This window comes from Symphodus melops (genome assembly GCF_947650265.1).
Source record: "Symphodus melops genome assembly, chromosome: 3".
NCBI classification, from domain to species: Eukaryota; Metazoa; Chordata; class Actinopteri; order Labriformes; family Labridae; genus Symphodus; species Symphodus melops.
In genome coordinates, this window is record NC_136693.1 from 13,786,091 (window position 1) to 13,814,062 (window position 27,972).

The 27,972-nt window shown below is 41.1% G+C and overlaps 1 protein-coding gene across 4 annotated transcripts in view; it reads left to right on the forward strand.

Annotated features, from left to right (window-relative positions):
• zfhx3b (zinc finger homeobox 3b) overlaps positions 1 to 27,972 on the forward strand; it is a 272,318-nt gene that overhangs the window by 107,179 nt on the left and 137,167 nt on the right. For 2 of the 4 annotated variants that reach the window (XM_079340133.1, XM_079340132.1), the window contains 2 exons: positions 3,988 to 4,046; positions 25,536 to 25,919. The gene's annotated coding sequence lies outside the window, so the exon portion shown is untranslated. Of the gene's footprint in view, positions 1 to 291; positions 4,047 to 25,535; positions 25,920 to 27,972 lie in introns of those variants that run through there. The other 2 variants (XM_079340134.1, XM_079340135.1) reach the window with 2 other exon arrangements.

A 27,972-nucleotide genomic window follows, 5' to 3' on the forward strand; every position in this document is an offset into this window, starting at 1 on the left:
TGGAAATATAACATTTAAAGCAGGACTATCCTGTGACCTCCATGACACTCTGCATGCATCATAATAGAAATAACTAATGTTGGAGGTGGAAAAAACAGGGACAACAATATTAATATATTCATTTATTTTGGAAGCTATTGACATATGTTTGATAGGACTGCAGATGTCCTGCGGCTTTATGACGTCCAGAATTGCTGCAAATTCATGATCAGTTTATTTTTGTTACTTCACGGTGCTCATTTAAAACATTGTTTGTTTGTTTTTTGTTTTTTTTATTTTATTTTTGTGGTTTTATTGGAGCTGATTGTATGATAATGCATACATAAGCCAAAATAGTTGAGTGCATTCTTTTTCAATTTAACTTACTTATCAATGAGTTAGATATGGAGAGGACAATAAGCCACAGAATGTGCAGAATTTTATTTTCCAAAATCATCATCAGTGTCTTGTTGGCGGCCGCTATTGTCAGCTGCTATGATAGACACGAGATGTTGATTGTTGTCAAGGAAACACCCGATTTTACATCAAAGACCGCTGCATAAGCTAGTGCTAGCTGCAACTGAAAGCTGCCATTCTGTCCCTGTATGTGCTGCTGTGATAAAAACGTCATGTCAATTATACTTGGATACATCGTCAGTACACATCAAGTCGGTTTCGCCCGGTCATATTAATCCCACAAAGAGTTTGTTAGTTTTCTCCTATGATACCCCACAAGCTTCAACGTCATCTTTTGTTATTGTTTTGATTGAGAGCCCTCTAGCGGCGGATTTTACATATTATACATTTAAAATTAGGTTGTGTTTAGCAGAAATTCCTATGTCTTACAACTGCAATCAAACACAATTTAATAAGCATTGTTAAGTTGAGAAGAATTATTTTATTGTTCTTAACTAAAGTCTGTCTTAACTCAACTTTGAAGCTTCTTTAATTGTAGCTATGAGATATATTATATATATTGTTTGAAGTTGAAGCTTGGACTTACACTTGAAAGAGATAAAATAGTGACTTTACAGATAACTGTGACTGTGTATGGTGTACAATTTAAAGCTGTGTATGTGTGTGCAGTTGATCTGGTGTGTCTTCCTCTTTGAGAACATTTCCAAGGAGGTTGAAGAATACTCAGCTTGTTTTCACAACTGCAACATCATGTTGTCAGTTTAGGCCTTCATCCACTTTTTAGCATTTATCATCTAATGGCTTTCTTAGCAGCAGCATTTTGTCCATTTCACTATTTGTTTGTAACAAAGCCAGCAGCAATCAAATTGCCTATTTACTGTACATCATAAAATCATGGCTTTAAAAGCATTCACGTTTCCGTTTACAAGTGATTGCTGTGGATTAAAGCTGTTCATTTTAGTACTCATATATAATAAAAAAAAACATTTTGTGAACATGCAGGCCCAACACTAACAGACAGGTTTAGTGGGCAAACTCAAAGCTACATCAGCACCAAACATTCAACACGAATCCATTTACAGAAGTTCTTACATGTGCGCATGTGCACCCATGCAGCCACACGGACATGTTCCTGCTCTGCAGTGCGTTGATGGTGCTTGATTGCGGCATGGATCGTGAACACAGGAGCATTTATCTTTAAATAACCTCCACCCTTCGTCGCTGCTGAACAATAGCGAAACGCTTCTAATTTTCTGCAAGATAATGGTAGTCATATTGAGATGAAAAAGGTCAAGGGTTGGCTTGTGGGGGTTGTGATTGGTGCAGAGCATCACGCTGCCCCTGGAGATAAAACTGAAAGTGATATTTCATTTATAGCACCCTTCCAGACTGCAGAGCAATTTTAGTTGATAGCTCCATGAGGAGGCCCAGTTCTGGGATGATTGCATCTCCCAGTCAAACACCAAACTCAAAAATGGCTAGACTGAAGCCTTGCATCAGCATCTTTCCCCATGTTTTCTATGATCTATATTGGATGTCCTCTAAAAAATTTCCACATGCTGTTTTTAATATTATATGATTCAAATACACCCCCCATCAACAGCAGCACCACCCAACACAACTCCCTCCCACCTCCAAACAGCAAAGATTGATGGGTTTTGTTTCTGCATATGTATCAGATGCACATAAGCAGCTGAACCTGCCTTTGACCTTCAACTGTTCACATATTTTAAATGAGTCAGTGTGCTACACTCTGTATTGTGTTTTAAAAAAGGAAATATATTTCATTGTTCAAGCTGCAAGTTATAACAGAACATGCATTTATCCTCCACTCTCCGGCCCTCTGATCAAGATACAAAAAGTGCTGTCACTCTTTATTCTGTATGTAATTAATCTAAGCTGACTCTGTTTTTCCAAGTTCTATGTTTGCCTTCTGTTCTTTGTTGAATTCGATATTTAATTCGTGCTCTGACCACAATGGTTACAAAATCACCGTTTTCTGTTGAGTGAATGAATTGAGGTAAGAACTGAAGCTGGCACATGTGCCGAGAGGATGCTTATAATCATAAAACCAAAGCAATGCACACAGCTGAAACAGATTACAAACCATCAAATAATACATCTATAAAACTTTAATCAGACAAACTCTGGCTCTTAATAGATTTGCCCTTGACGTCTACACTTAATTGCACATTCATGTTTTGTTTTACATTCTGTGCATTACTGTAAGCATAATAGAAGCAACAACAGTAGAGACACTAGATTGTCCAGCCATTTTTGTTTTGTTTTTACCTTTCATGACAGCTTTTGCATAATCTATTTGGCCTAGTTTGCCTGCTTTTTTTTCTACTGCAGCCTGAGGGCCAAATGCATCACACATTATGCAGTGACCCAAACTACATTTCCCCTAAGAGCACAGTCCAGCCAGTGGGAGTGGCCTCAGCTTGTTCAGGAGAATGCCCTTTAAGGTCATTACACTGGTCACGTGATAGGCCAGCAGAGCCCTCCTGGGCCATATGACAAACCGAGCTGCCAGGCCGAGGTGTGTGTCAGGGGTGTTTTTCCACAAAGCATTCTATAAAAGTGTAACTGGGCTGTATTTGCCCTTTCCTCCTGCTACGCGTTCAGCCAACAGGCCCCTGAAGATCTCTTAAAAAGTGCTGATCCACAGAGCTTGGCTGGTGCTTATGTAATCCTTCCAGCTCTGCTGCACCTCCCTCCCCTCCCTCCACCATGATCCAACCCTCTGCATCTCCCTTTTCCTCCCTCACATTCCCCCACTGTGTCTTGCTGATGCTCCACTCTGATGTGAGCGACAAGGTGATGGGATGAGGGGGCTTGTTTGGGCCCCGAGCTAATTAGCACACATTAGCGCATGACTAAATAAACCTTAAGTGCCTCTAATTGCTTGGCAGGCAAAACAATAACTGTGGTACTTGCCCAGAGGCTCTTGGGTAGTGAGGGGGTTGGGGCATTGGGGACCAGGGAGTCCTGGCACAGGGCCAGTGAGAAGACACCAGCGCCATCAGTCAACTCCCTTCTCACCCCCTCTTCCTTCATGTTAAAGCCACACACCACTTGGCACTGTCACTACATGTACCATATGCTCCCATACACTCCCCAGAACCTGACACACTCCCTGCAGCCCTCTCCAGCATGGAATGAGCTGTATGTGACAGGCAGAGACAAGCTCAGTCTGTGTGTAGAGCCATAATACATCACTGCATTAATAAACATGAATTAGTAATGGCACAATTAGACGGGGTTGTTCTGACATTTACTGGTATGATAATGGGGTTCTCTTCTCTGCAACCCCCTTCCGGCCTTTAGAAAAGAACCTTTAGATATTGACCCTTTAGATTTAAGGGCTGAAAGGGGCAGAAAAATAATGCTCATGTTTTTTTTTTGTTTCTTTTATAATGCTTTAAAAACTGAGTCATATACACAATTGTTTAGATTCATTAGTGTTAGACTTTTAAAATCTGCAAACAGTCCTGTGTTACTCTGTCCAGTATGTATATGTATGTTTGTACAGTATGTACAAATTATGTTTGTTTGTATATGTCACATGTGTGTTTGTTTGCCTCTTAGGTTGCATTCTGCTGTGTGAAGAAAATCTTTGTGCTGCCTATCCGATCTGTGGCCTAAAGGTATGTTCAAAGCCAACATCCCAGCAGCCCTTGGCCATTAAAGTGTTTGACTCTTCTATACCGTAGCATTCACAAACGTAATATAACACGCTCCTTAAATGATCTTCATTAAGAGTTTGTAAAAGGTCAATTCTCAAGTAATGAATTCTAACTAATAATAGTTAGAATTTTGTTTCAAATCAGGATAATCATGCGTGCCATTAGGACATTACCTGCTTAGCGGAAATTAGCATCATCAAATGAAGTTCAACCATAGTCAACTTCCCCTGCTTTCATCGAGTTTGCAGTGGCTATACTCTAACAAAATACAAGTAAGTGATAGTGTTAAACTGCTATTTATTCAACTCTCATTAGAGTGAGAATATAAATGTAAACGTTGAGCTGAATACTGTATAAAATATTGTCAATACATCACACCTTTAAAAGAATCTGTTATGATGTTGATTCTACAGACATCCTTTTACTTTCTTGAACACAGTTCAGTTATTTCTTATAAGTTGAAGTTTCATTTTCCAAAAAGTGACAGTGATGTGAGCCCGGTGTCACAAGTATTCCCTGCCACTTTCTGATCCTCCCTTTTTCTTGTAAACCAGTAGCTTCTCATTTGCACTGTCAGTCTTGGCAGTGTTTTACTGCTTTCCCAGGGGACTCGTGTGCTTTTGTTAGCTTTTCTGTGAACACACAAAGACTAATTGGTTGATTAGTTCGGGTTGACTGGCCTGTTAATTGAAAAGTGATTTAGATTTGATGTGTCTAATGAAGATCCTAATTTATGCTTTGGCACTCATCCAAGGGTTTGTTTTTTTAAGTGTCTGACTCAAACAAAAAAGGATGAAAGGAAACAAGAAAATGATTCACTGTCTCAGAGCTGCTTTGACAGCGCATGAATTAAATCTGTGTTAGGTGATTACGCTGAAGATTAAACACTTCAGTGCTATTGCCATTGAAATTAAATTGATATTGATATTAATACAGAACAAATACTTCTGAAGCGATTGAAAGTTTGGCACTCGACCTCATCCTGTCCGTCTTTCTTTCTTGCATCCCTATTTGGTTTAATACTATGTGACATGAAAAGCTATTGACTTGGATTCTGAGGATTTAAAGCACTTGATTCAAGCACAAAGTATCTATCACAGGAGACATACTATTTCTGAGGATAATTGTTAGTGCCCCTGTTGTTTTTCAAATCAGTGCTTTACTGTTAATTATTTACAACACATTTTATCCATATAGCTAGAGGATAAGATGACTTGTATTTTCTTGATAGCTTTGTTCCCTTGCCAATTAACACATTCTGGGCCCATTTTGCAAGATTAATACACTTCTGATTCGAGTTTTATAAACTTGGATCATATTTAAGATTTTTGACCATTAACTTTTCCATGGTTTCTGTCCTGTCAATGCAACTGTAAATATATTTGAGCTTGAAAAGAGACCTTCACGGTATGTATAATACCGTTAAATGCTAACTGTTACTTAAATGCTATACTCATCTATCTTGTTTGAAAGAAAGCTTCTTGATCTGTGATCTACTTCCCCTCTTCACTTAAATAACAAATGAAGCATAATGCCCGACTGACTTTTGATTCACTTCAAATATATCTGTCTTAAAAGTGGGGCTCAAGTGACCACAACATCCTGGTCCACGAGCTGTTTTGATCCATTATGTTTGAGGTTCCTTACGCGAAAAGTAATAACATTTTCTAAAACAGCCAGCAGTAATAAAAAATCATTGTTTTCTTTCTTTGGCATAACTACTGGTGGCCTTCATGTTAATTTCTAATCTTGTGTTTCTTGTATGGAGAGAGTCAAAACAAGATATTGTTTAACATACACATCAAATGCTACCATGCAGTAAAAGACTTGGACTTCAACTTTCATAAACTCAGAGAGATTTGCATCTTGTACTGTACAATCCTATTTAATTGGATGTTCTTGTTTGTAACTCACTTTTTGTCATCAGTACATCATGTTCAATCACAAACTGCATGTTTACAAAGCACAGCATTAAGAGTTTTGGCCTTTTTCTTTGTGTTCCCTTAATTACCACTTTTAGTGCAAAGTGGGTTTTTTAAGTATCAGGATCATCGTCTGCTATTAGGAGGAATAAATCTCTCCTAATATCCGCAATTAGGAACAAGGAAATCACATTAAAATCAATCAATGGAAACTTGATTTCCTTTTGACTCCTCCCCCTCTAGTGCAGCTCAGCTTGGGGCCTTGGATTGAACATTCACTGCAGTTGCTGTTTGGTCCACTTAGTTGTTGTTCTTGTTGTTTTTTTTGTATTTTTTTTCAGGGAAGAATCAACAAAATTCAAAAACAAGATGGAAATCAAATCCAATCCAATTGATTGTCAAAATGTCCAAACATCCCAAAGCTTGCTTTATCCAAACCAATTCTAAACAGCACTATTGTGTTGTTTAGAGACATTCACAAAGGTGTCTTCTTGTTTGACTTCTGCAATATTCCCTTGCCTTAGCCTTGGCAAGAAATGTTCTTTTTACTCCCTCCATGACCATTTGTATCCAGGATGAAGGATATTCCTTTTGATCTTTGAGTTTCTCAGACCTTCTTTTTTTAGGTTCGATTTTATCTGTAGCTGAGCTCATGGCCACAGTATCAGCTAGGCCTTCTTTGTACCATGTTGTCACCAAGAATAACTGTGGCCACTTCATACTCCAGATGCTCCTGTTCAGTTGAGTTTACCTTAGACAAAAAAGAGAACAGTTCAGGAACAATCAGTAACACGATTAAGAAGATAATTATTTTATTTCATGCCTCTTACCTAAACTACCAATCATCTGTATTGTCTGACTCCATACACACTCAAAGCCTTCACCTGATGCAATCACACAAACTTACGCCCATGCAACAATGTGCTACATAGCAGGCCAGACTACTGCAGAAACTAGCAGGTTGTGGGAATTATTCCCTTTGTTTAACACATTTCATTGCACTATTTATCTATCTATCCGTGACTTACCCGCATACTTAACGCTGTAGTCATTAGTCGCCCTCACCCTCCCTCCCTTAATGAGAAAGCAATTACCATGAGCTTCCCTCTAGTCCCAGTGGCCTGGCAGCGCTTTCCGAAAACCTGCCTTCCCACCTGCCTTCAGCTCGGCGGCTGCTTCTCTCTCAGATTCTCTTCCCTTGTACCTCTTCTCCCTTTCACCGTGGCTGCAGACTCTCTCTCTTTCTCCATCCTCTCTGCAGCCCTCTCTCGTTCGCTCCTCCCATCTCTGAGCTCTAGGCTGCTCTGGGTTTTAGACGGATCACTCTCTCACAATGGTTGATCAATACAGGTATTGATCCACTGGCAAAATGTTTATAAAATCATTCTGGGCAGCTGCAGTGCAGCGGGAAGGGGAGGCGGGGCAAAAAGAGGGCCAGCATGCCATGCCATTTGCCTGCGAGAGAGCCAGAAGGACCTGATTGGCTGCCCGTCTACCCGCCTTGCCAGGAAGAGGGCTGGCATAGTGTGCGTTTCTTGATCATTGTTGCTTGGGACTCCGCAGCCCTCCCTGGCTTACGCTGCGATTCTTTCAAGACCAACAAAGCAGTGTGTAGCCGTTTAACCTTTTCGTTGCTAGATATTGACTGCTTCCCAAGCGGTGGTACCCGCTCCCCCTCCGCTTGAATCAGACAAGACATTAATTTGCATAAATTAGCAAGCTGCAGGCAATCCCAGTCTAATGATCCGCTGTCGTTTCATCTCCCCTTACTCCCCTATCTTAACAAGAAAACATTTTTTCTTGCTAACGCCATGGTGTTGTCCACATACCTGCCTCAAAAACCTCACCCCTGCTTAACCCCCAGGGACGAACACTCATCGCAACCGAGAAGCCAAACCACAGACCCCAGTATGAGCCATCATAGGGAAGCTCATATGCTGGCAATGTGTGGAGGAATTGTAAAGAAACAGCTACCTAAGGCATGTCCCTATTGTACTGTCATGAGGGAACAAGGAGCAGTCAGGGGACCAAGACTTCCCCCTGGCTCCAGTCTCTGTTTCTCCATTGTGGCAATCATTAGTAACATTAGCAGAAGCATACTAACTGCAACAGGCCCCAGAGCTCTGTCTGCAGAAAAAAAACACACGGATGTTCCACTTGGGAATGCTACTAGCAAGCAGGCAAGCTAACTCAAACACTGAAGCACTTTTTAGTGCAGTACAAATAGATAGCAGAATCAAGTGGCATTGTTTATCAAAGGCTTTGTAATCCAGGGAGTGTCTTTGGCTGATGTCTCGCTGAGTGATAAATTATGAGTTGTGTCTATACACGGAGAACATAATTACAATGTGGAGAGAAGTGTGGTGTAACTTTTTCCAGAATCACAACTCTTGTTGAACCAGACAAACATCTGTCAGCCATAAGGCCAGGCAGCCTTTGTGACCCAGAGTCGACCTTGTCCCTCTGGGATGTGTGGTTTCGTCTGTCCCCCCTATTTTTCTGGCACCATACCCTAGACCCAGTACCCTGGCATTGGCCCACCATGCAAAGCTTAGCCCATCTTCTCTTCCAAAACCATGACAAGCTCTTTATGACAGTAGCTGTTTAAGTGTTGCACTCTTTTAATTAGACACAGGACTTGCTTCTGCTTGGAAAAGACATCCTGGTTCTTCTTAGGTCTTATCCAATGAACATGACCACCATATATGCAGACAGACAGACAGACAGACAGACAGACAGACAGACAGACAGACAGACAGACAGACAGACAGACAGACAGACACACACATGGCCTAGTCAACACATGTGCCGTCACACATATGCTTGAGAGGGGTAATTACTCTAACACATCCAGAAGTGGCCACAGCCCATTCATTACAATAACATGTTGTAATGAAGTTTAATCCCTCATCATGTTGTCTGTGGTTGGGGAGCGCTGTGTGGCTCCAGATCTCTTTACTGTACTAGACTGGAGACATGACAATCAGTACCCAACTTCAGCAATTTCCTTTTTTATCTCTCCTTTTCCCCTTGTAAATACACTTTGACCTCATCCATCTTTATTTCCTCCATCCATCCTTCTCTCTCCTTCTTTTCTTTCTCCTTATATCCCAACATCTCTCAGAAGTGTGTGTTATTTATTCCATCTGAATGCAGTGGCTCTTAGGTGCAAGCTTCTCACAGCAATCAATTTCAGCTCCGACAGCACGACTAAACAATGCATAGCCCTAATTTCAACATGGGCGCAGAGTAACGTATCTCTCTCACTGTCTCCCTTTACTGCTCCTACATTGGAAGATATTTGGTTCTCACTCTAATGCCATTGTGTCAATCACTGTAGAAGTGTGGTGACATGTGAATGCAGTTGCTAACTGAGACTTGGCAATTGATTGTCAGACACTGAGTAGTTCAAATCTGTTAATGTGCAGACGGGCCTATGAACTGGGTAAATCTGCAGTTTCGTTTGATGCACCAAATTCATGGAATGCCCTTTAGCAAATTCTGAAGAAGTTCTTCCCTCTTTTGTAGAGTTCAGAAAACCTCAATGCCCTTTCAAGTGGTGTAATCAGCTTAGGGCTGTTTTGTATGCAAAAGTAGATGTCCAAAATGCATTGGTAAGATAGTGATTGTTTTCTTTTAACAAGATCAGAATATCCTTCTCTGCACAACAATAAAGATTGTCAACAAGTAAATGAGCGATGCTTACTTTGCTACATGAATGGGCAGACCGGAGCTCTCCTGTATCCTTTTCTCTGCCAGCCATCCTCTTTGTACAGCAGTTGCAGTTAATGCAGCTGCTGGATTGGCCTCTTTCCTTGCTCTGCTTTTATTGATTTCAGCCAGACACAGAGACAGACAGAAAGAAAGGGCCTTTTCAGGAAGAAGTTAAATGGTCAAGTAGCGGGCGGAGGGTGGCTTTCACCACTTTATTGACGAGGTGGAAAAATGTCACTATTATGGAGGCCCTTGCAGCAGATAGCGAGCTGATTGGATGAGTGCCCCCAGGTCAGAGTGGAGCACGTTCCCCCTGCAGGCAAACGAGAGCAAATAAAAGGGCAGTGGAATCCGCTTGAACTGGAGGTGAGGTTTCTCTCTACTAGGTCTCTCTTCAGGCAACATTTCTACGGGTGTAGAAGGCAGTCTGAGTCTGGACCGAGGGCTGATCAGTGGTTGACTCGTTCCCTCTGAACTCTCGTCTCAAAGCATTCTGGTTTTTTTTTTTATGTTTTAAACCTCTAGGGACTTCTATGTTTCATGTTACACATGCTTGAGTGAATATACCAAAGCGTGAAAGTAATAAAGAAAAGGTAGTTGGAATACTGTCCGATGCAGCCATGTCAAAGACACCAAGATAAACACATTCTAGCATATATGGCCAATCTTGGGCTTGACTGGCCAGAGTATCAGATCTACCAGTGTTGCTAAGCACTTTGGCCTGAAAAATTCAAATGCTTTAAGAGACCCTTTTGACTGATTGATAATGTCCTTTTCCAATAAATACACCACTTATTGTGTTCGGGATTAACAAATAACCAATCACACTCACACGTACAAGCAATTAAGATTTACCAAGTTAGGATGTCTTTGAACTGTCAGTTGGTGGAGTCTTCGCCCGTCAACCGGGAAGTCGAAGGTTCGATCCCCAACTGATTAACATATCCTTGGGCAAGACACTTAACCCGCTTTGCTCCCGCTGCTTCGGTGGCGGTGTATAAATGGATTAGTGTTGTACTCTCTGATGTATGTTGCTTTGGATAAGAGCGTCTGCTAATTTAATTGTAACATTAGTAGTCCAAAGAAGCTTGAGAACCTGGGGAGAATCAACGTATGCTTGGGAGAACATACACAACCAAGAACCTTACATGCTGTGAGAAGCGCTAACCACTTCACCACTGAAGTGTAAAAATGACACAGAAATATCAGAAAATAATAATGAAATTACCAATATAACACAGATCTAAAAAAACAAACAAACATGAGAGAACAGTTTTTTACAGAAAATAAATCAGGCACTGCATCTGAGTTGTTGAACTCTTAAGGCCCTTTCTAGTGATAGAGTTGTGAGTCCTGACTAATGGCTGAGGGTTCAAATAGAAGCCACTCTTTGACGTCAATCAGTATAATTAGCCCGGTGTATCAGCTGCCTGGCCTCTCCTTACAGCACAAGACAGACCTCTTGAAAGGTCACTGTGCCACAGTAGAGACAGAGCAGTGCTTAATCAGTGGTGAAATGGTTTCTTTCCCAAATTGATTCCAGTTTGAACACAAGACAACAGTGTCTTGTGTTGAGCCACTTAAAGGAACTTTTTTTTTACAAGAACTTAACAAATATAAACTGTTCTGGTGACATATGGGTCAGGGCCCATTCTGCATCAGGTCATACAGAAGAGCTGTCTGTTTCTCCATCTCTATCTTAATCTTTCTCTTTCTGTCTATGTTTTCATCTCCTGCGCTGCATTAGATGCACAGATTTGGATCCAAGTACTCCAAATATCTGAACAAATACATGCCACCTCTGCAGGAAACTGAGTTCCCCCACATGATACAAAACATAGAATCCCTTTTTTTAATGTTCACACAAAATGGTGCGAAATAAATATTGTGTCTTCTCTCTTGCAAAGTAAACTAAGTACCAATACCACTGGACCCCTGAGGCATTTAATGTCTTTACACCCTCTTTAAAACTCTTTTTATAACTGGCTTGTCACAGCCATGTATACATATGAGGGGGACCGACCCCCCCCCCCCCCCCCCCCCCCCCCCCCCCCCCCCCCCACACACACACACACAGATCTGCACATTCACCAACTCCCTTATGCTGAATGCATAATATATGTAATGAAATAATGTTTCCAGTGGGGATGGTTGTGGCTGGGGGATGGAGACATGTAGTGAATATCAATGTGCCCCCCCCCTCCAGAATCCGTGGTTCAATTGGTGTGATGGTGGGGGGTAAATGAATATGTGGGAGTGAGAGAAGCTTTATCCCTTCGCCCAGAGCTACAGTGAGAAGTCCACACAGATAAAGGAGGGGGTTCTGCACTGGCCCACTCAGCCATTTTAAACTTAAGATTCATGCATTTGAACGGATGGTGTTTCCAATGATTCACCCTATGTCCTATGTCCCAGAAGTTGGCTAAGTTTTCTGGTCAAAATACAATTTATTTGGCCTAATTTTTGAATGCTTACAATATTCTACTCTTCTCATATTCAAATGTTTTCATAATCATGAATCATCGATGGTATGAAGACAAATATAGATTCTACCCATAATATTTTAGATTACAATACTGTAAAAACTCTGTCCATGTTTAACCTCCTAAAACCACAGCTCCTCCTGGAATGGAAATTCTCAATGAAAATCAACAGAATGAGGGATTACATTTTCCCCTGAGTCTCACCTTGCCTGACTCAAGTGAACTCATCTGTTCCATCTTGTCAGAGTTGAGATGCTGTGTCTCTGTCAGACGGCGCTTTGATGTTTAAAACATTACCATTAATAATGTTTTCAGCATCAAAATTAATTGCTTTGCTACTGTGTCCTGCTCCCTTCATCCTAAACTGAAGCGTGCATAAATCAAGACTTTAACTACCTTTGTCTTGAAATTTTCAGGTCAGGAATTTGGGATGAGACCAAACTTGAATGTGGCCAGGTGGAGTAAGTCTCTGTGTGTTTCACCTGCACAAACTGCCAACTGTAGAGTATGACACATTTGAGTTTCTCATATGTTTCAACATCTGTCATTAAAATAGTAGGATTCTAGGATTGTAGGGATTTAGGGTACTTTTAGATTACCTCTCTTAAGTACAATGATGACATATGAGCAAAAAATGCTGCATGATCTAGAAGGCATGAACTTTTGCCCACATAACTAGAATACCATTCAGACATGGCTCCTTCCTTTTTGAACAAAAGTTGACATGTTGGAACTGTCAGGCAGTTAGCTTTGAGATGTCGTTCATTTCAGGATGTGGTGACTTTTGAATTAGTTTGGATTAGACGCTAGAGAAGTATTTTTGTGACTTCCAGATGTTCTGTTATCTATAATTCCCAGCTGTATTCTAAGAGGTTAAATGAGCTGGAAAGTTTCTGTCCAAGCTCTGTTATCCTCATCAAACTTGGGGAAATGTAATTAGTGCCTTTTTGAGTTCACATTGCCTAGCAACTCCCTCCTAAACAAACATTAAAAAATAGCCTTCCTTTTTTTCCGTTTAGCCACACCTCTAATCTGCCAAGCACCTCCTCTGGAGTGGCTCTGGCCCTACCCAGTCTCTAGGGCCCCTGCAATGTGAAGACAGGGTGAGGAATGTGTGAAGCATCCAAGGAAACATGAACTGCTATTTTCCCACAAGCATGAAAAAACAGAGGCCTTGGCTGTGGAATCTTTCTGACGCAATCAGCTGGTGGGACGGCTGCTGCACGGTGGGGATTTGGACAGGGGCTCAGGTCAGGCTGTTGTTAAAGCTGTAGTCTTAGGACTTAAAGATCAGATCTGCTGACCTGGGTAAAACATATAGCAGGAAGTAGAAGGAGCGGCTGGATGGCCCCATATGGGAGCACTCCATCGCTCCTGTTATTTCATTTTTAACAGGCATCTGTGGGGCAGCTTATTAATTGTTTGTTGGCCAAAGCATCATTAAAAAGTAGACAGCAGGGTGGCTTTTACAAAGATGTGAGAGGGAGCAGGGAGCTGATACAGGAGAGAGGATCACTGAAGCGGCCTCAAGAGGCCCCTCCGAGAGACCCAGATGATTACCACATACAGTTCCCTCTATAATTCTTCATACATTAAGACACACGGTTGAAAGGAATTCCCCACCACAAAAAAACAGAGCAAACTTCAATGAGTCTTTCTTTCTTTCTTTTCCTGATCTAATTATCGCTACCCCCATAATCGCTGTTATATTCATCATAGTGCTCAGTATTTATAGGGTCTGTTTTCATCATAGTAATAATGTCACTCTGGAATTCCCATACAGAGAGAGAGGGAGAGAGACATACATCACAAAGTATATAGAGGAAGCAGCTGGAGATGGGGAGTGCTGGTGCTTGGATCCAGAAATCCTTGATGTTAGAAGACAAAACAACAGGACTGCTTCAATGTACCTCCCTGCGAAATGACCGACAGTTTTGCTGGTCTGCTGAAAAGTCTCCAGATGACCCTAGTCTAACCTCTGATCCTTGTCAGAGCCCGGACTGAGGCCTGGAGTTGGCACTGAGGTTTTCCCTCTATCTTAGGCCTCTTTGAGCTTGAGAAATCTTTCATCGTCTTCTATGGCTTTACCGTTATGGTTTTTCTTTCTTCCTTCATATTCAATCTCTGAATCAGAATCTTTTCTTGGGTGTTTTTGTGTTTTTGGTGCATAACAGTAAATATAACAATACGATATGGTCATGTACAGGGTGCCAAGGATAAGGAGAATCCCCAGTTCCTACTCACTTCAATTTTAAGTGGGTAGGAACACACACACACACATACACACACACACACACACACACACACACACACACACACACACACACACACAAAACTAAAAGAAAAGCTCAAAATGTTGCTCCCAGTATTTGGGTATATATTTAACACCCACATGTGAGGCCTGGTGAAAGGGCCTTGGGAATGGAAAGGAAAACAAGCATGCCCTCTCTCCCGGCCCTTTAGTGCTGGTCTGCTATAAATACCTCCGGGTGGCGCGCCAGTTCCAGCACTAGTGGCATGGGAACATCTCTTCCTCCCCTGGTCCACTGCTTGGCCTCTCAAGTCCAGTCTGGGAAGCCTTTAGGGGGCAGGTTTTACCCAGGGTGGGGGCCTATAATGCTTGCTGTGTGTCAGGAAAAAAGATATGAAGGGTTTTCTATGGCTGGGGTGCTCTTCCTATGTGAATTGTCTGCTTATCTGAGGAGTATCCTTGTGTCTTCTCCTTTTCTCCCTCTGTCATCTCTCTTTTCAAAAGACTTCATGTATACTGCATTTATGCTGGTTTTGCTTTATGAAGATTGTATGAATATGTGTGTGCTTTTCAAAGTGTTAAAAGAAAGAGAGATCCCCCTTTTCTTCACCGCGTTGAAACGTTTGTTATGTTACTCCCCGAAAAATTGATTTAGACTTTTCAAAGGTTTTTTCTTCACAGTACTGTCTCCCTGTGTCGATGCACGACAGGCTCAGCTCATATTTTCAGAGTTTGAGGTAATAGTTTTAAACTGACAGACTAAACATCTCCCAGCCCAGCTGTTCCACTTCTACAGAGTAAAGAGTTTTATGTGCACTAACACAGACACACACACACACACACACACACACACACACACACACACACACACTGACCTAATATTGTTTATTTTCTGGTTGTTGGGATTCAGGAGAATTTAAAGTTGAGTTTCGTGAGAAATTAATTTTTCCAGTTTAGCCATCTAAGCTGTATCCATTATTCTTGTGCTGAATATCACAGACATAACTATATATCTATCCTATAGATTCAGTTATTAATAGATATCAAGTTTTAATGGATTTTTGCAAACAGATTTTGCCTGTTCCAGTGTCAGCTTAGGTACTTAGGTACTTAAACATCAAAGCTCTGAGTTTGGTCATTTAACATACTGGGTCTACAGATTAAATATCTCAGTTGTTCTTTTCTTCCCCTCACACCTCTCAGCATTCTCCCTAAGTCTCTTTCACTTTCCCTCTCTTTATACTCTCCTTTCCTCTCTCCCTCCCCTACGTGGCTCACTTGTTATTTTTCGTACAAGGTCCTGTAATTAAGTTTGACATAAGCACAGGGATTAAATATGTGGTTGAGGAGGGAGAGAAAGGGTCTCTGTTACAATCTCAAGGCCAGCTGTAAAATGGAACCAGATTGCGACACTTGGAGTTGGAAAGTTTGGGAAAGGTGCCGAGACTGGAGCTGTGTTCTTACCAACTGAGTGTTTCTCCAGCTTCAGAGCGGCCAGAAGACTACTGAGTCTCTGGCCAAAAACCCCCTAATATTAAAAATACTTAGGAAGAAGACTAACGCTCAGTACGGTCCAATGATAATTTTGTGCTCAGCTAAAAGGCTGCAAACTCCTCCAGCTGGACATGAACTATTGTCTGTCAACCAGATGACTGAGGCCCTTACTGTACCTCAGCCAAGATATCTGCAGCTAAAATAATAGAAAGCAAAATATAACACCATCTTTATGCACATTTACAATCCACGAGCATAATAAAACAACATTTACAAGGAGACAGCTAATGTGACTGAACTTTTTTTTAACGTAGTAATCAAACTGAACAAGTAAGTTTCAAATGAAACCAGCTGGAAATGTCATAGCAGAAGTAAATAGTCTTAGGGTAATTGGTTTTAAGGATATTGAATTAATACATGAAAACTGAAAAAAATATATCCATAGCCTCCTGCTAATGTTAAGAATGGAAAAGTGATTGTGACTCTAAACCTTAATGCAGCAGGAGAAAAAAATGTATATGCTATCACTCAATCACTGACACCAAATATAGAAATATAGGCTAAGATCAGCCCCCAGTGCACCGAGCGTGTCGATAGGATTTTCTTCTGTGCTGAACTCTGAGAGGTCTCACATGGAACTTTGCATTCTTAAATAACTCTGGCAAAATGCTTTAATCTTAATGAGTCTGAACAGCAAATCTCTCATCTGCAGCAAAAAGGATTAGGAATGCAGGAAAAAAAAGGCTGCCGTTCCACTTTGATGAATTGTGTTTAGAAAATCCCTGGGCATGAAGTTCCCCCCAATGAACAAAGCATAAGGCGAGAAACGGATGCTTTTAAACAACACAACTTATCGGAGAAAAACAGAACATGAATTTAAGTGAAAATACAAAAGCAGAGCTGATTCAACTCCTCTGCAAAAATGATAAAAGTGACTAACTCCTTTTCCTCAATCTACTTAGCTGCTTTTGGAATCAAACCTGGAGTAGCTTTGCACAAATTACGTGCATTGTGTTTTCAGGTTCCTCATCAGTGGCGTGTTTATTTATTCTGCATGATGCATTCTCCCTTTGTTGAGCATAAATAGATGAATTCATAATTTTTTTGCCTCTTGGTAGAAAACACTTAAAATGGGTTATGTAGTGATGAAGAGGGGAGCTGATGAACAGAGACAGTTAAGTGCTACAAGGTGTTGCATTCATAACCCTGAAACTCTGTTTTTCCAGCAAACTTTACAGTGATTTTTTTTCTCATTCAAAGGAGCACAACTTTTCCAGCAAGTGTGAAATTGCAGTTAGTTAAGTATGCCATTATGCGGAGGTGTTTATTTGTATTTGATTAATACATTATTGATAATATGTTAATGTAATCCAAATCAAAGCAGTTCAGCATTGACTTGATTAATTATTACTCTGTGGTGTAATTTCCCCAAACAGTTTCTGTGAGTGTGAGGGGTTAGAGCAGTAAGCCTCTGGCTAGTTCAGACTGTTCAAACTACAAAGAGCCTTACTGCACTGGGACCTGCTCTTGGTTCCCCTTTTCCAAACCCCCACCCACCTCCCCAAATGCCTTCAGGCCTTTTAGAAAACTACTCTGGCTGGTTTTTCTGTGTATATATTTTACCTTTCTCTCCAAATCAACGCTTCCCTTTGTTTCCTGTAATGGACTTTTTACAGAGATGTTGCTGGGGTTGGGGGCTGGACATGTGATCCATATTAATGTGAAACACTATCACATATAAATATCCCTTTGAAATAAACAGGCTTATTGCCAAGATATTCTTTAAAATAAATATATTTTCAGTTAAGGAAATTCTCGTCCTGTGTAGCAAGGGCATCCGTGTCTTATGTGTGCAGACTAGCGATTAATATTACCATGCACTTGACCTATATTGATCCCGCAGTAAGCTGTGTACCCACACCAGCACGTTGAGCCTAAACATCTGGTCACCAGAGTGCTGCTTTGAATGACAGATAACATCTGGGAAGTCTGCTGCTATCACAGGAAACAATGTTCCTATCTCCCCCTCCCTGCCTCTGTATCCCTCCTCACTCCCTACCCCCTTGTCCCCCCTTTCTCCATGTCCTGCTCATAAGCACATCCCTATCATTGATTTCCCATTAACCCCTTCCAGACTGTGTGTATCTGCCCACCCAGACACGCAGACACCAATGGATTGATTGCTAGCATAATGGCATCAGCTATAGCTGTATGCCCTCATCAGTCTGGCTGGTCCAGTCTATGTCCTTGTTCTCTTTACTTCTTCCCTCCTCTCCTACTCCCGTTCTTTTTCCATCTTTTGCTCCCTCCCTCTCGTTTTTTTTTCTCACTTCTAAGTTTCCTTCCTCCTTGCCCTCTGTCCCCAGTATCTTCCTCCTCCTCCTCTCAGCTCCATGTCAGTGTCCACCTGACTTTCAGTCTAAGGTCACACATGTAGGAGCACCATCTAAAGCCCAGAACTCAATGTTCCAATTTGCTTTCACAATACCATGATAAAACAGGAATGTGTTAGACGTATGTGCGTGCAGATATAGTAGGCGACTTTATGAGCTTGCAGGTATGTGCTGATTGGTGTCATTGAGGACAGTAGTTTGCGGTTCAGTTTTGAACTGCAAACTGAGATGAGTGTCTGAGATGAACTGTGGTCGACATGGTTGCATCAAACTAGCAGAGCAACTTTAACTTCAATTACAATGAAAACAGACTTACTTTTCCAAAAAAAAAATAAAAAAATGCTGAGATGCTATTACAATGGAAGAGAAAATTAAACTTCTTCCTGTGTGTGTGGGCGGCTATACTGATGTGTGCATATGTTTATATATTTTTTTCCTTTGGTGTTGAGCAGGCTGTCTGTTAAAATATATACTTACATGAAAGGATTCCATCATATCTGTTTCACGATGTATTTCCTCCCTCACTTTGGCAGCTGCTTTGGCGGCAGAGATAAAGTAAATGTGTGTTTGTTCGGTTGTGTTTGTGAGCCACAACGGAGGCAAGTTAGAAAAAGCCCTTCATTTAAGCATGGCGTGCCTCCATCAGTCCCTGTCTCTGATGTACAAAGAGCCCAGAGGAAGGAGCTTCACAGCTGTTTGTAAACTATGAGAACAGGAAAGGTCAACAAAGTAATGCAGTGCGTTTTTTGTAATGCATTTTCATCTCTCTCTGTTCCATAGTGAGACAGCAGGGCTGCGCCCTGCCTCAGTAGTACTGGTGCATTTAAATTACTGTTCTTGCCTGGAGAATAATGGTGAAAGCATAACCCCATTGTATTCTTTGATAAACTCTGGAAAATGCATGCTATAAGCTGAGGAAGAGGGGCGGTTTAAGGGCACAATTGCCTTGCAAATCTACCATGGCAAAGTTTTGCTGAGAGGGAGAGAGAGGGAGGAAGAGAGTGGTGTGAAGAGGGGGAAATGTGGAATTGAGGGTTGTGGGAGACAGAAAAGGGAGAGGGAGATGGAGGATGCAGCATGAGGGGAGAGTAGGGGGGTCTGTGTTGCAGGGACATGTGTTATCTCTGGGTGCAGAGGTCTTTGTTTGCAGGGCAGAGAGGTATAGATTTCCTCTCCATGTCAGCGCCTTTATTTAGGGCTCAGCAGAGAGGGGTACAATAGTAAACTAATCCACCACTGAATCAGGATTAATATTCAAGCTGAAAATATTAATTCACAGCCGAAAGGAGGAAATGCAGAATGTGTCAAAATGCTCAAACAAATAAAGAACAAAACAGCCCGAGATCCTTGACCAAAAAATTCCATACCGAGTCTTTCATATGAGTGCATTATTTTTACTGCATCCTACAGTCTCGTCTCAGCATTTTGTTTGATTTCTGTATTAATCTTCGTAATGATTTTCTATAGAAGAGCGAGAGCTGGGGGAAGCTGAAGAGCTGCATGTTGTTTTTGGCTATTCTCCTCACTAAGCTCTGGATTTAAGATCTGGATTTGAATATTTATGATAGAAAATAATAGAGGTTATAAAAATAAGTCCCTGCAGAGCTGGGCTGTAAGTTATAGGGGTAAGCAATGCCTCCCACATCAAAGACGCCTGGAGTTGTTGGCCAGTCGTCTGATGCCTAAGAAAGCCTATAGCTCTTCAGCACGGCCCAGCAGCATGAGCGTGCCTGTCTTATGATCCAAAAGTGTCACTCAGTTCTCATGAACCCCTCAAATTTTTGAAAATTCAAACTTTTTTTTATCTCAATTTAGTCTCTTCTACACCAAAACAAGAGAAATCAAAACTGCCATCGGGGTTAGATCGTTTGACTTGTTTCAAATATAGTTTCACTTGTTTTCAGATTGAAAGGAGTGACAGTATCTGTAAGTGACAGGTTTATCACTCCTCTAGTTTTAACATCATATCACTTGATCTGAGAAAAATGTTTTAAACATGCTGGTTTGCATTTGAAACAAGTGACATTTTGCCTTCCATTTGACAGTTCCCCCCCCCTCCCTCCATTTTCATAGAATTCTTAGATGCGAAGATTCAAGACCAGACTTTTGAGGATGATATTTCAGAGAACTGTTAAAATAAAATAGTCTGTTTTTCTCCCCCTGTCTGAGTGTCTCACTTACATGGCAGAGCAACCTTCAACATGAAGACTGTTGTGTGAGAAATACAGTATTTGTTAATCGCTGACCCTTGTAATATTGTGCCTATCGACAATTTCTTTCAAATTGGTTAACTTGATGGATTCAATATTTTAACTTCCAGTGTCCAAAACTGCCATGAATGTGAGGAAGGAGGAATACCGTTTTAACAATGGCTAAGTCGTTTGGCTGAACAAGTGAAAATGCACGTCCACATCACATACACACACTGACACACACAAGCACAGTAATCCCGCACTGGGGGGTAGAGGCCTGTTGTATACAAGCCTGAAAAACCATTGTGATGTTCAAAGGGGCTCCACAGAGGCTCCAACCATTGATAAGGTCTAATGTGATGAGGGAGTGTAAACTTCATCTTTTATACATGACAACATAATGTGAAAGGTCAGCTTATCTTAATCCTCAAATCTGCAGCATTCAGGCCTGTGGCCCCATTTTATGAAGTTAAAGAAATAATCTGAGTCCATTCTGAAGACGGGCCCTTATTATCTTCTCGGCATGGTCCAATCAAAGGATATCATTAGAGTCTTCTGTGAATGCACTGTAAGGAATGATTATTTCTCTTTTCTAATCGGCCCCAATCATATCATGGAATCAGCTGGGCTGTGTGCTCCTGGTGAGCAGTTTTATTATGTCCAGTGATTTATCATCAAGCACTACCTTATCGCTCTTAGGCACAGAAGCAAAGTTTCGACTTGGTTGACAGAGGGAAGATGGGGAGCACCACCTTCATCAGCACGGTGAATGAATTTTCAAACAGTAGAAGTCTCACATGCATGATCATCTCAAGTGTATTAACATTGTTTTTAGGCTAGTTATTCAATCAGGCGCCATTTAGAGCACAATTAGTTGGGGACAAGTGGTTATTAGGTGCTGCTTATTTGTCTTACTCTAGAGTCTGTTTTGTAAACTTCTTTAAGACATAAAAAAAGAAAAAGAAAAGGGATGTGTCGTCAAAATTTCAGAGATAGCCTACTAAAAACACCATTGTGAAGTTGCTTCCATATTTTGTGAATTAATTCAGGATCAAATAGGTTATTGTCTTAAGACCAAGTTTGGGCAATTTGTTGTTGAGGAATCTATTGTTCTCAACTGAAAGTGTGTCAAATGTAGACAGATGGTGAAATATTTATTCCTTGACTGCAGATCATATTAGAGTGTTATTGTTTGTTTCGTTTTGTATTTCACCCCTAATTTGCCAGTGGTACAGTTTCTCAGGCAGTCTAACAAACACATATCATTTTTACCAAAGGTAGACCCTATCATGTAGCCTTAATTAGAAGGAAATTGTAAACAGACGGATGCCTCTCTCTTACAGATTATCCATACTTTATGACTGAATGTTTGAAGTTAAGGAGGATTCTGAATCAGCACTGCTTGAGCGGTGCTCTTATAGGACATTGTTGTCTTCAATTATTTTCAGTTATATTCCCGTCTGCAAGAGGCAGCAGATCATTTATTATTTAAAGATGCAATCGTTGCTGTTTATCTGGGATTTTTAAAAACCGGGTTATCTTCTGGCAAAGATTTTTTTTTTTTGATTAAAGGAACAAAGTGTAATAAAGTGCAGTTTTCAAACACATGCTCGTCTCTGCAGCGTCTCTGCTCATCTGTCATTATTGTGATTTAATATGAACGGTGCCAAGAAGGTGCCGAGAGACAAGATCTAACGAGCATCAGGGATGCTTTAGTATGTACATAAAGGGTCTGGCACTGACGCAGGCTGCTGCAGACACACAGAAATACACACTTAGCTGCAGACTGACAATCACACATCTTTATCCAAATGTTAAACCTAAAGATGCCTGACAGAAGGCCAGTATTTCTTAACAGGTAATGAATGGCATACATTTGGATCAATAAAATCCGATCCAGATTCTTAGACTAAGAACCCTCTTTAAGATAAAGTGTAATGTAGTATAATACATCCAAATCCTTTACAAACTGCCTCAGAGCCTCATCCTCCCATGCATGCGAAGAATAAAACCTTTTTTCCAGGTTTGAACAGCAGTTTTTGTTCCAGTCTTACTTCTACATCGTAACTGTTCTTGCACATATTGTCTTTTCAAACCCCACAGCCCCACAACTCTTGTTGTGTCCCTCCTCTGGTCCCTAGTATCCACTCACCCCACCATCACTCTTATTACTTCCAATACTTAACTTTACACTGAAGCCTTTGCCCCTGAGACCCAGTGTTGGGAGATTAGTCTATCCTCAACTGGAGTAGACAAACTGCGATCAATACCTGATATAAGTAGTCCACCGGGGTCAGGCGACCTTGCTGTATGGCACCCTCCGCAACTCTGGTAACTCCTTATAAATTCTGGGTGACTGACCCCTGACGACCTGGGCAGATAAGGTCAGTGTGGCCACAGTGACCTGGAGCCAAGTGGCTAGTGTCCAGTCAGTCTGGCTGTCCTATAATGAAGTGGTCAGTATTGCCTTTCTGTCACTCAGCAATTACTGGAAGAGATATGGAGCCATAGATAGGTGCTGAATGCACAAGGAGGCAGTGGCCACAGAATTACATTCACGAGGCAAAGGAGCGGTAAAGTGACATGTAAACTACTCTAGTATGGACCGGTAATGACTGGGAGCAAGATGGATCGAAAGGAGTGTGACAACTTCAATGGGACTGCATTCTAGCTGTGTGCAGGCGAGGGAAACACTAGTGTAAGGCCCGTGGCTTAAAGTTGTTTTTAAAAATGGGAAAAAATAACTTTCCAAAGCAATAGTTATAGAGTACTCAAACACCACCTATTATGTACTGGGAGAAGCCTTCTTTATGTTCCACCTTATAACTATCTCTAGGTATCTTTCAAATTATACAAATGCTTTTTGTGAATTGATTTCTATATCGTAAATTCAATCTAGTAGCCAGAAGAGGAAGCTATGCCCGCGGACTCAGTGCTTCGAGTTGCATCGAGTAAGTGTGTGTGCATATTGTCTTTTTCTGACTGCGGTTTTTGACCTGCACTGCATCTACATGATGTTCTTAAACTCACCCTTCTTCAAAACATTTTGGTAGTAATCGCCGATCATTGATAAAGATCTGATAATCTATTTCAAATATTCCTACATTTTCAACCTTTGATTGCTTTTGTAAGACGTTGTCCCTCCCTGAATAGGTAGACAACTCAAGCAGAACCGGACACATGAGTGAACAGCCTTCTGTTGTAGTTGGATTGGCTTTTAAATAGGAATGTAGAGAGACAAGCAGACTTTTAGAACCAATACCTAATAAATACAAACTATGATGAGTGTTTGCATTAAAAACTGTATCAAAGTTAATAATAATAGCAAATTGGAGGCAAGGAGGTCCGCAGCAGCAGGCGGGATTAACCTGTATCGTCATCCTCTGACAGCCATTGATGGGTGTCACTAATCTGTTCATGATACAGATGCCACCTGCAGAGTGAGAAGAGTACAGATTAAAAGATGAACACAACGACGTGAAGGCAGAGGTCATCATCAGTCAGAGTTTGGGGTTTGTCATTGTGTTGCTCCCATGGCCTGTTGCTGTCCAGGTCAGAGGGGTTGGGAAATCCCCTAAGTCATCCAGCTGCTGCCATCAGAGACTCTCTGCATTCCTCTGTCTTCTAACTATTTAGTTGTCAGTGATTTGGTTAAGTGGAATTGACTTTTATCTGCGGTGTGCTGTGGGGCTGCCACCGGCAATTCACAATCCCCCTTCCTCAGCTCCTGTCTTAGCCCAGTGTCGCATCCAGTACATCGCTATTGGCAGCTGAGCCAAGCCTAATCAATAGCTCAGGTCAGGGATGGCCCGCGGCTCTTGCTGTGGGTGGGCTATTGATCCGACACACACACTCCCACAGGTCGCCCTGACAAACTGGGAAGTCATTGCCTTGGATGGAGAGAGAAAAAGAGGGCAAGAAAGACGACAAATTAACAGCGCTGCTCTCTGCCTGCTGCATCTGCTGACAAAACACTGTTGTAAAAATAATTTACGTATTGATTAGAAAGTAATGAACTGTATACTCTTCATTTAAGATAGCTTAAAAGGATGATTATTCATATTGATAGATTTTGAATACGAGTGATAGGATTTGGAAAAGCTGAGCTCACATTCAAAACAGGAACAACAGGAACTGAGACAATCATCCACATGCAAACTCATCATCTTCTTTTTTTCACCCATCTGTCTGTCTTTTTGCTGCATGGATCCTCTGATGTCACTCTTTCAGACCTGTGGCCAATGAGCAGGGATCTAGTTATTTTTGTTGCAGTTTTAAACGTTGTTCCCCCAGCTCCTTATCAGCACCGCAATAAGAACTCTGGGGAACAATTAAACATGGGCTTTAACTCAAGTCTAACCACAGAGGTAAAAATAATCGTGCACGGTTTCCAAATGGAAGAGGCTTCAAAAGAGCTGTTCAGTTATCTCTAACTGTCTGCCTCTCCTGCCTGTATTCCCTAACTAAAACTCAGTCGCAGTGGAACTATTGGAACATATGACAGGTATATTTAACCAGCTTCATAAACTAGGCCCATGTGGAATTCAAAGTCTTTTTTTACATGTTTTTTTCATCCCTGGAATTGACAGTTGAATAAATATGTATTGTCTATAAGACTTTGTTGTCATATAGAGCAGATCCTGTGCAGAACAGCAATCTTATATGCAATTACAGGAGTATGTCTTGTTCTGGTTTATAGCAGAATGCGGAAATCATTTTTAATTTCTTACTTTTTAAATACTTAAGTTGTAAAACATTACTCTCAGCAGTTCAATATAGCCATTAAATACAATCGTAATGACTTAAGAAGCTTTCCTTGCTGTAGTAGTTTCAAAATAAATTCAGATTCATTTTGAAATCTTGATAGCATCCTAATGTTCTGCTTTTCAGGGATCAGGAACACGACTGCCTTAAAACTCCTTCTTTGCTGTCATGATTTCCAACAGTGTTCAAAACATGTTTCTGACACTCCCTATTTGTTGTTTTTGTCTTTTCTTCCAGGTGATGGCTTTATCCTGATTTGTTCTTCTTGTGACCCGGGAGTCCCTAAATCCCAAACAATATAGCTTTGGAACACCCTGGAAATACCTGGAATTCTAGGAGTACATCACCAAAACTACTTCAGGTGCCCAGGCACTGCATCAATAGCTTTAAATTATCCTTTATTATTCCTTTTTTTTTTTTTTTTTTTGAGCACACAAAGAAAAGCAACAAAAAGTCTGCACGTTAGCAATAGCCGCCGGTCATCCAACATCACTTCGACGAACCTGCTGTGACCAAGAGGGCGTGACCTTTCTGCCTGCTGGCTTCAAACACACACTTGAAAAGAAAACGCAGTCAGAGAGGCTTCCGCGTGGTGGCAACTCAGACCAAAAACCCCATCAGGTAAGGCTGTGAAGTCCCCCATGCTCCTGCTGTCCAAGCCCTAAGCCCTTTAACTTCCTCAGGGCTTTGAAGCTAACTTGTCCCCCAGTCTGTGTCCCCTCACACAGTTAGCTCACCTTCAGAGTTTGTGTAAAGTAAAGGTGCCTGATAAATGCCCCGCTTTCATGCTCTGCTCCCCCGTATGTTCCCCTCGGATTAGAGGCTCTGAATACGTTCTGGTCGTTTGGCTGATAGATACTCGCCTTGGCTTCTTCACTGTCCTTTTGCAGATTTGGCCTGTGACCAGCCAGAGCTGGAGTGAATGTGCAAGAATCATGCGTGTGTTGCTCACACACGAGTTCTTATGAGCTATGTCACAATTTGTGTACATTTGCTGTTCATACAAGGAAACCTTTAGATCAACATGTTTAAACAAATGTTTAAAAAGGACGAATGATTTAAAAGGCATTTTGAGAAAACTAACACATCTGCATGCATATGCATAATCATAAATGCTGTAAGTAATGGGACCTGGTGTGTGTGTGTATGTATGTATGTATGTATGCGTGTATGTGTGTGTGTGTGTGTGTGTGTGTGTGTGTGTGTGTGCTTGTTTGCGTTATTTGGTGTGTGTGTGTGTGTGTAGTTATAGACAGCTATATGTTCGGTTTTGTGTGTTAGAGAAGAAACAATGTGTTTGAATATTCATCAGAAATGTGCCAGTTTTGCACTTTTCTGATGCCTACACGTGTTTTGGCTTCATAGCACACCCTCGTAAAATAGATATTTCCATTCAGAGTGACTTTGAAATTGATTTTTCTCAGTGTCACTCTTCAACTTACTTTAGGGTCTAGCTTTCCAGTTGTTTTGCACAAGATTAGTGGCATAGTTTTAGTCCGTGATTAAGACTTGATCGCAGGTTATCCAGCCTGTTTTAAATTACATTTCTTGCTAAGAGAATCTCTATGATTGTATTTTTTTTTTTTGATGACTTGGTATCAAACATCTGATTTGTGAAAACTGAGATTAAGCCCTGCACCTGTTTGACAACATTTCCCCTCATAATGCAAAAGGTAAAAGTGCTAAATTTAGCTTCTGTGCGACAGAAAATAAGATTATTTTCATTTTGAGCGCAGTCCTTATCAAAAATGAAAGAATGAAATGAATTAACATTAATACAAAATGACAGTGAACACAGCAGGATGTACAAAATGAGTTATACTGATGAGTAGTGTCGTTAAGGATCCACACAGCTTTGTTTGAAAGTTCAAAGTCATTTTACAAAATTTGGGTCACTGGAATTTAGCACCCAGCAGCAAGTCATTGTTTTGAAAATGAAAATGAAAGAAGAGAAAATAAATAAGTAAACAGCGACTTTTTTCTTCTTCATCTTGTATCTTTAAAGATTATTTTTAGTATAGGGAAAAAATAAAACACATGAAAGAGCAGCAAAACAACATTTGTCATTGTGGAGCTAATTAAGGACGTGATCTGAAATGTATTTTCTGTTAAGTCTGATGTAGGACCCACAGGGTCAGCTGCCTCACAATAAAACAACAATAATACAGCAGGAGACTCCAGTCTGAGGGAAAGCAGCTCCCCTCCCTGGCCTGTGCACTGAAGGAGCTGCATTCTTGCCCAGTGCTCCAGGGCTCCGACACTAGACCTTATTTTTCATGTGGGCTGCACACTGTTCTGCTGCAGTCGGGGTTGCTCCCTTTGTGCCAGCCCTCCCCCTTTTAGAGCAAAAGACATGCATGATTTCATACATGAAAGATATATGTAATTGGACAGTAGGGCACATGCAATACATTTACAATTCTAAACAGAATACGTTCAATCCAGTTTCTTCTTTCTGCCCCCTTTTCCTTTTTTTCCTGGGGAAATTCATTTTGCACCTTTTCAAAGACATTAGATCAAAAAATATACAAAACACAGGTTGTCATTCTTGTTTGATGTTTTTTTTTAATCTCATGTGACTGCTCAAAACTGCCAATACATCTCACAATTTCACTATAGATGTGTCGCTCAGGCATTGACGGTCTGGCCTACATTGTATTGTGTATTGAAACAT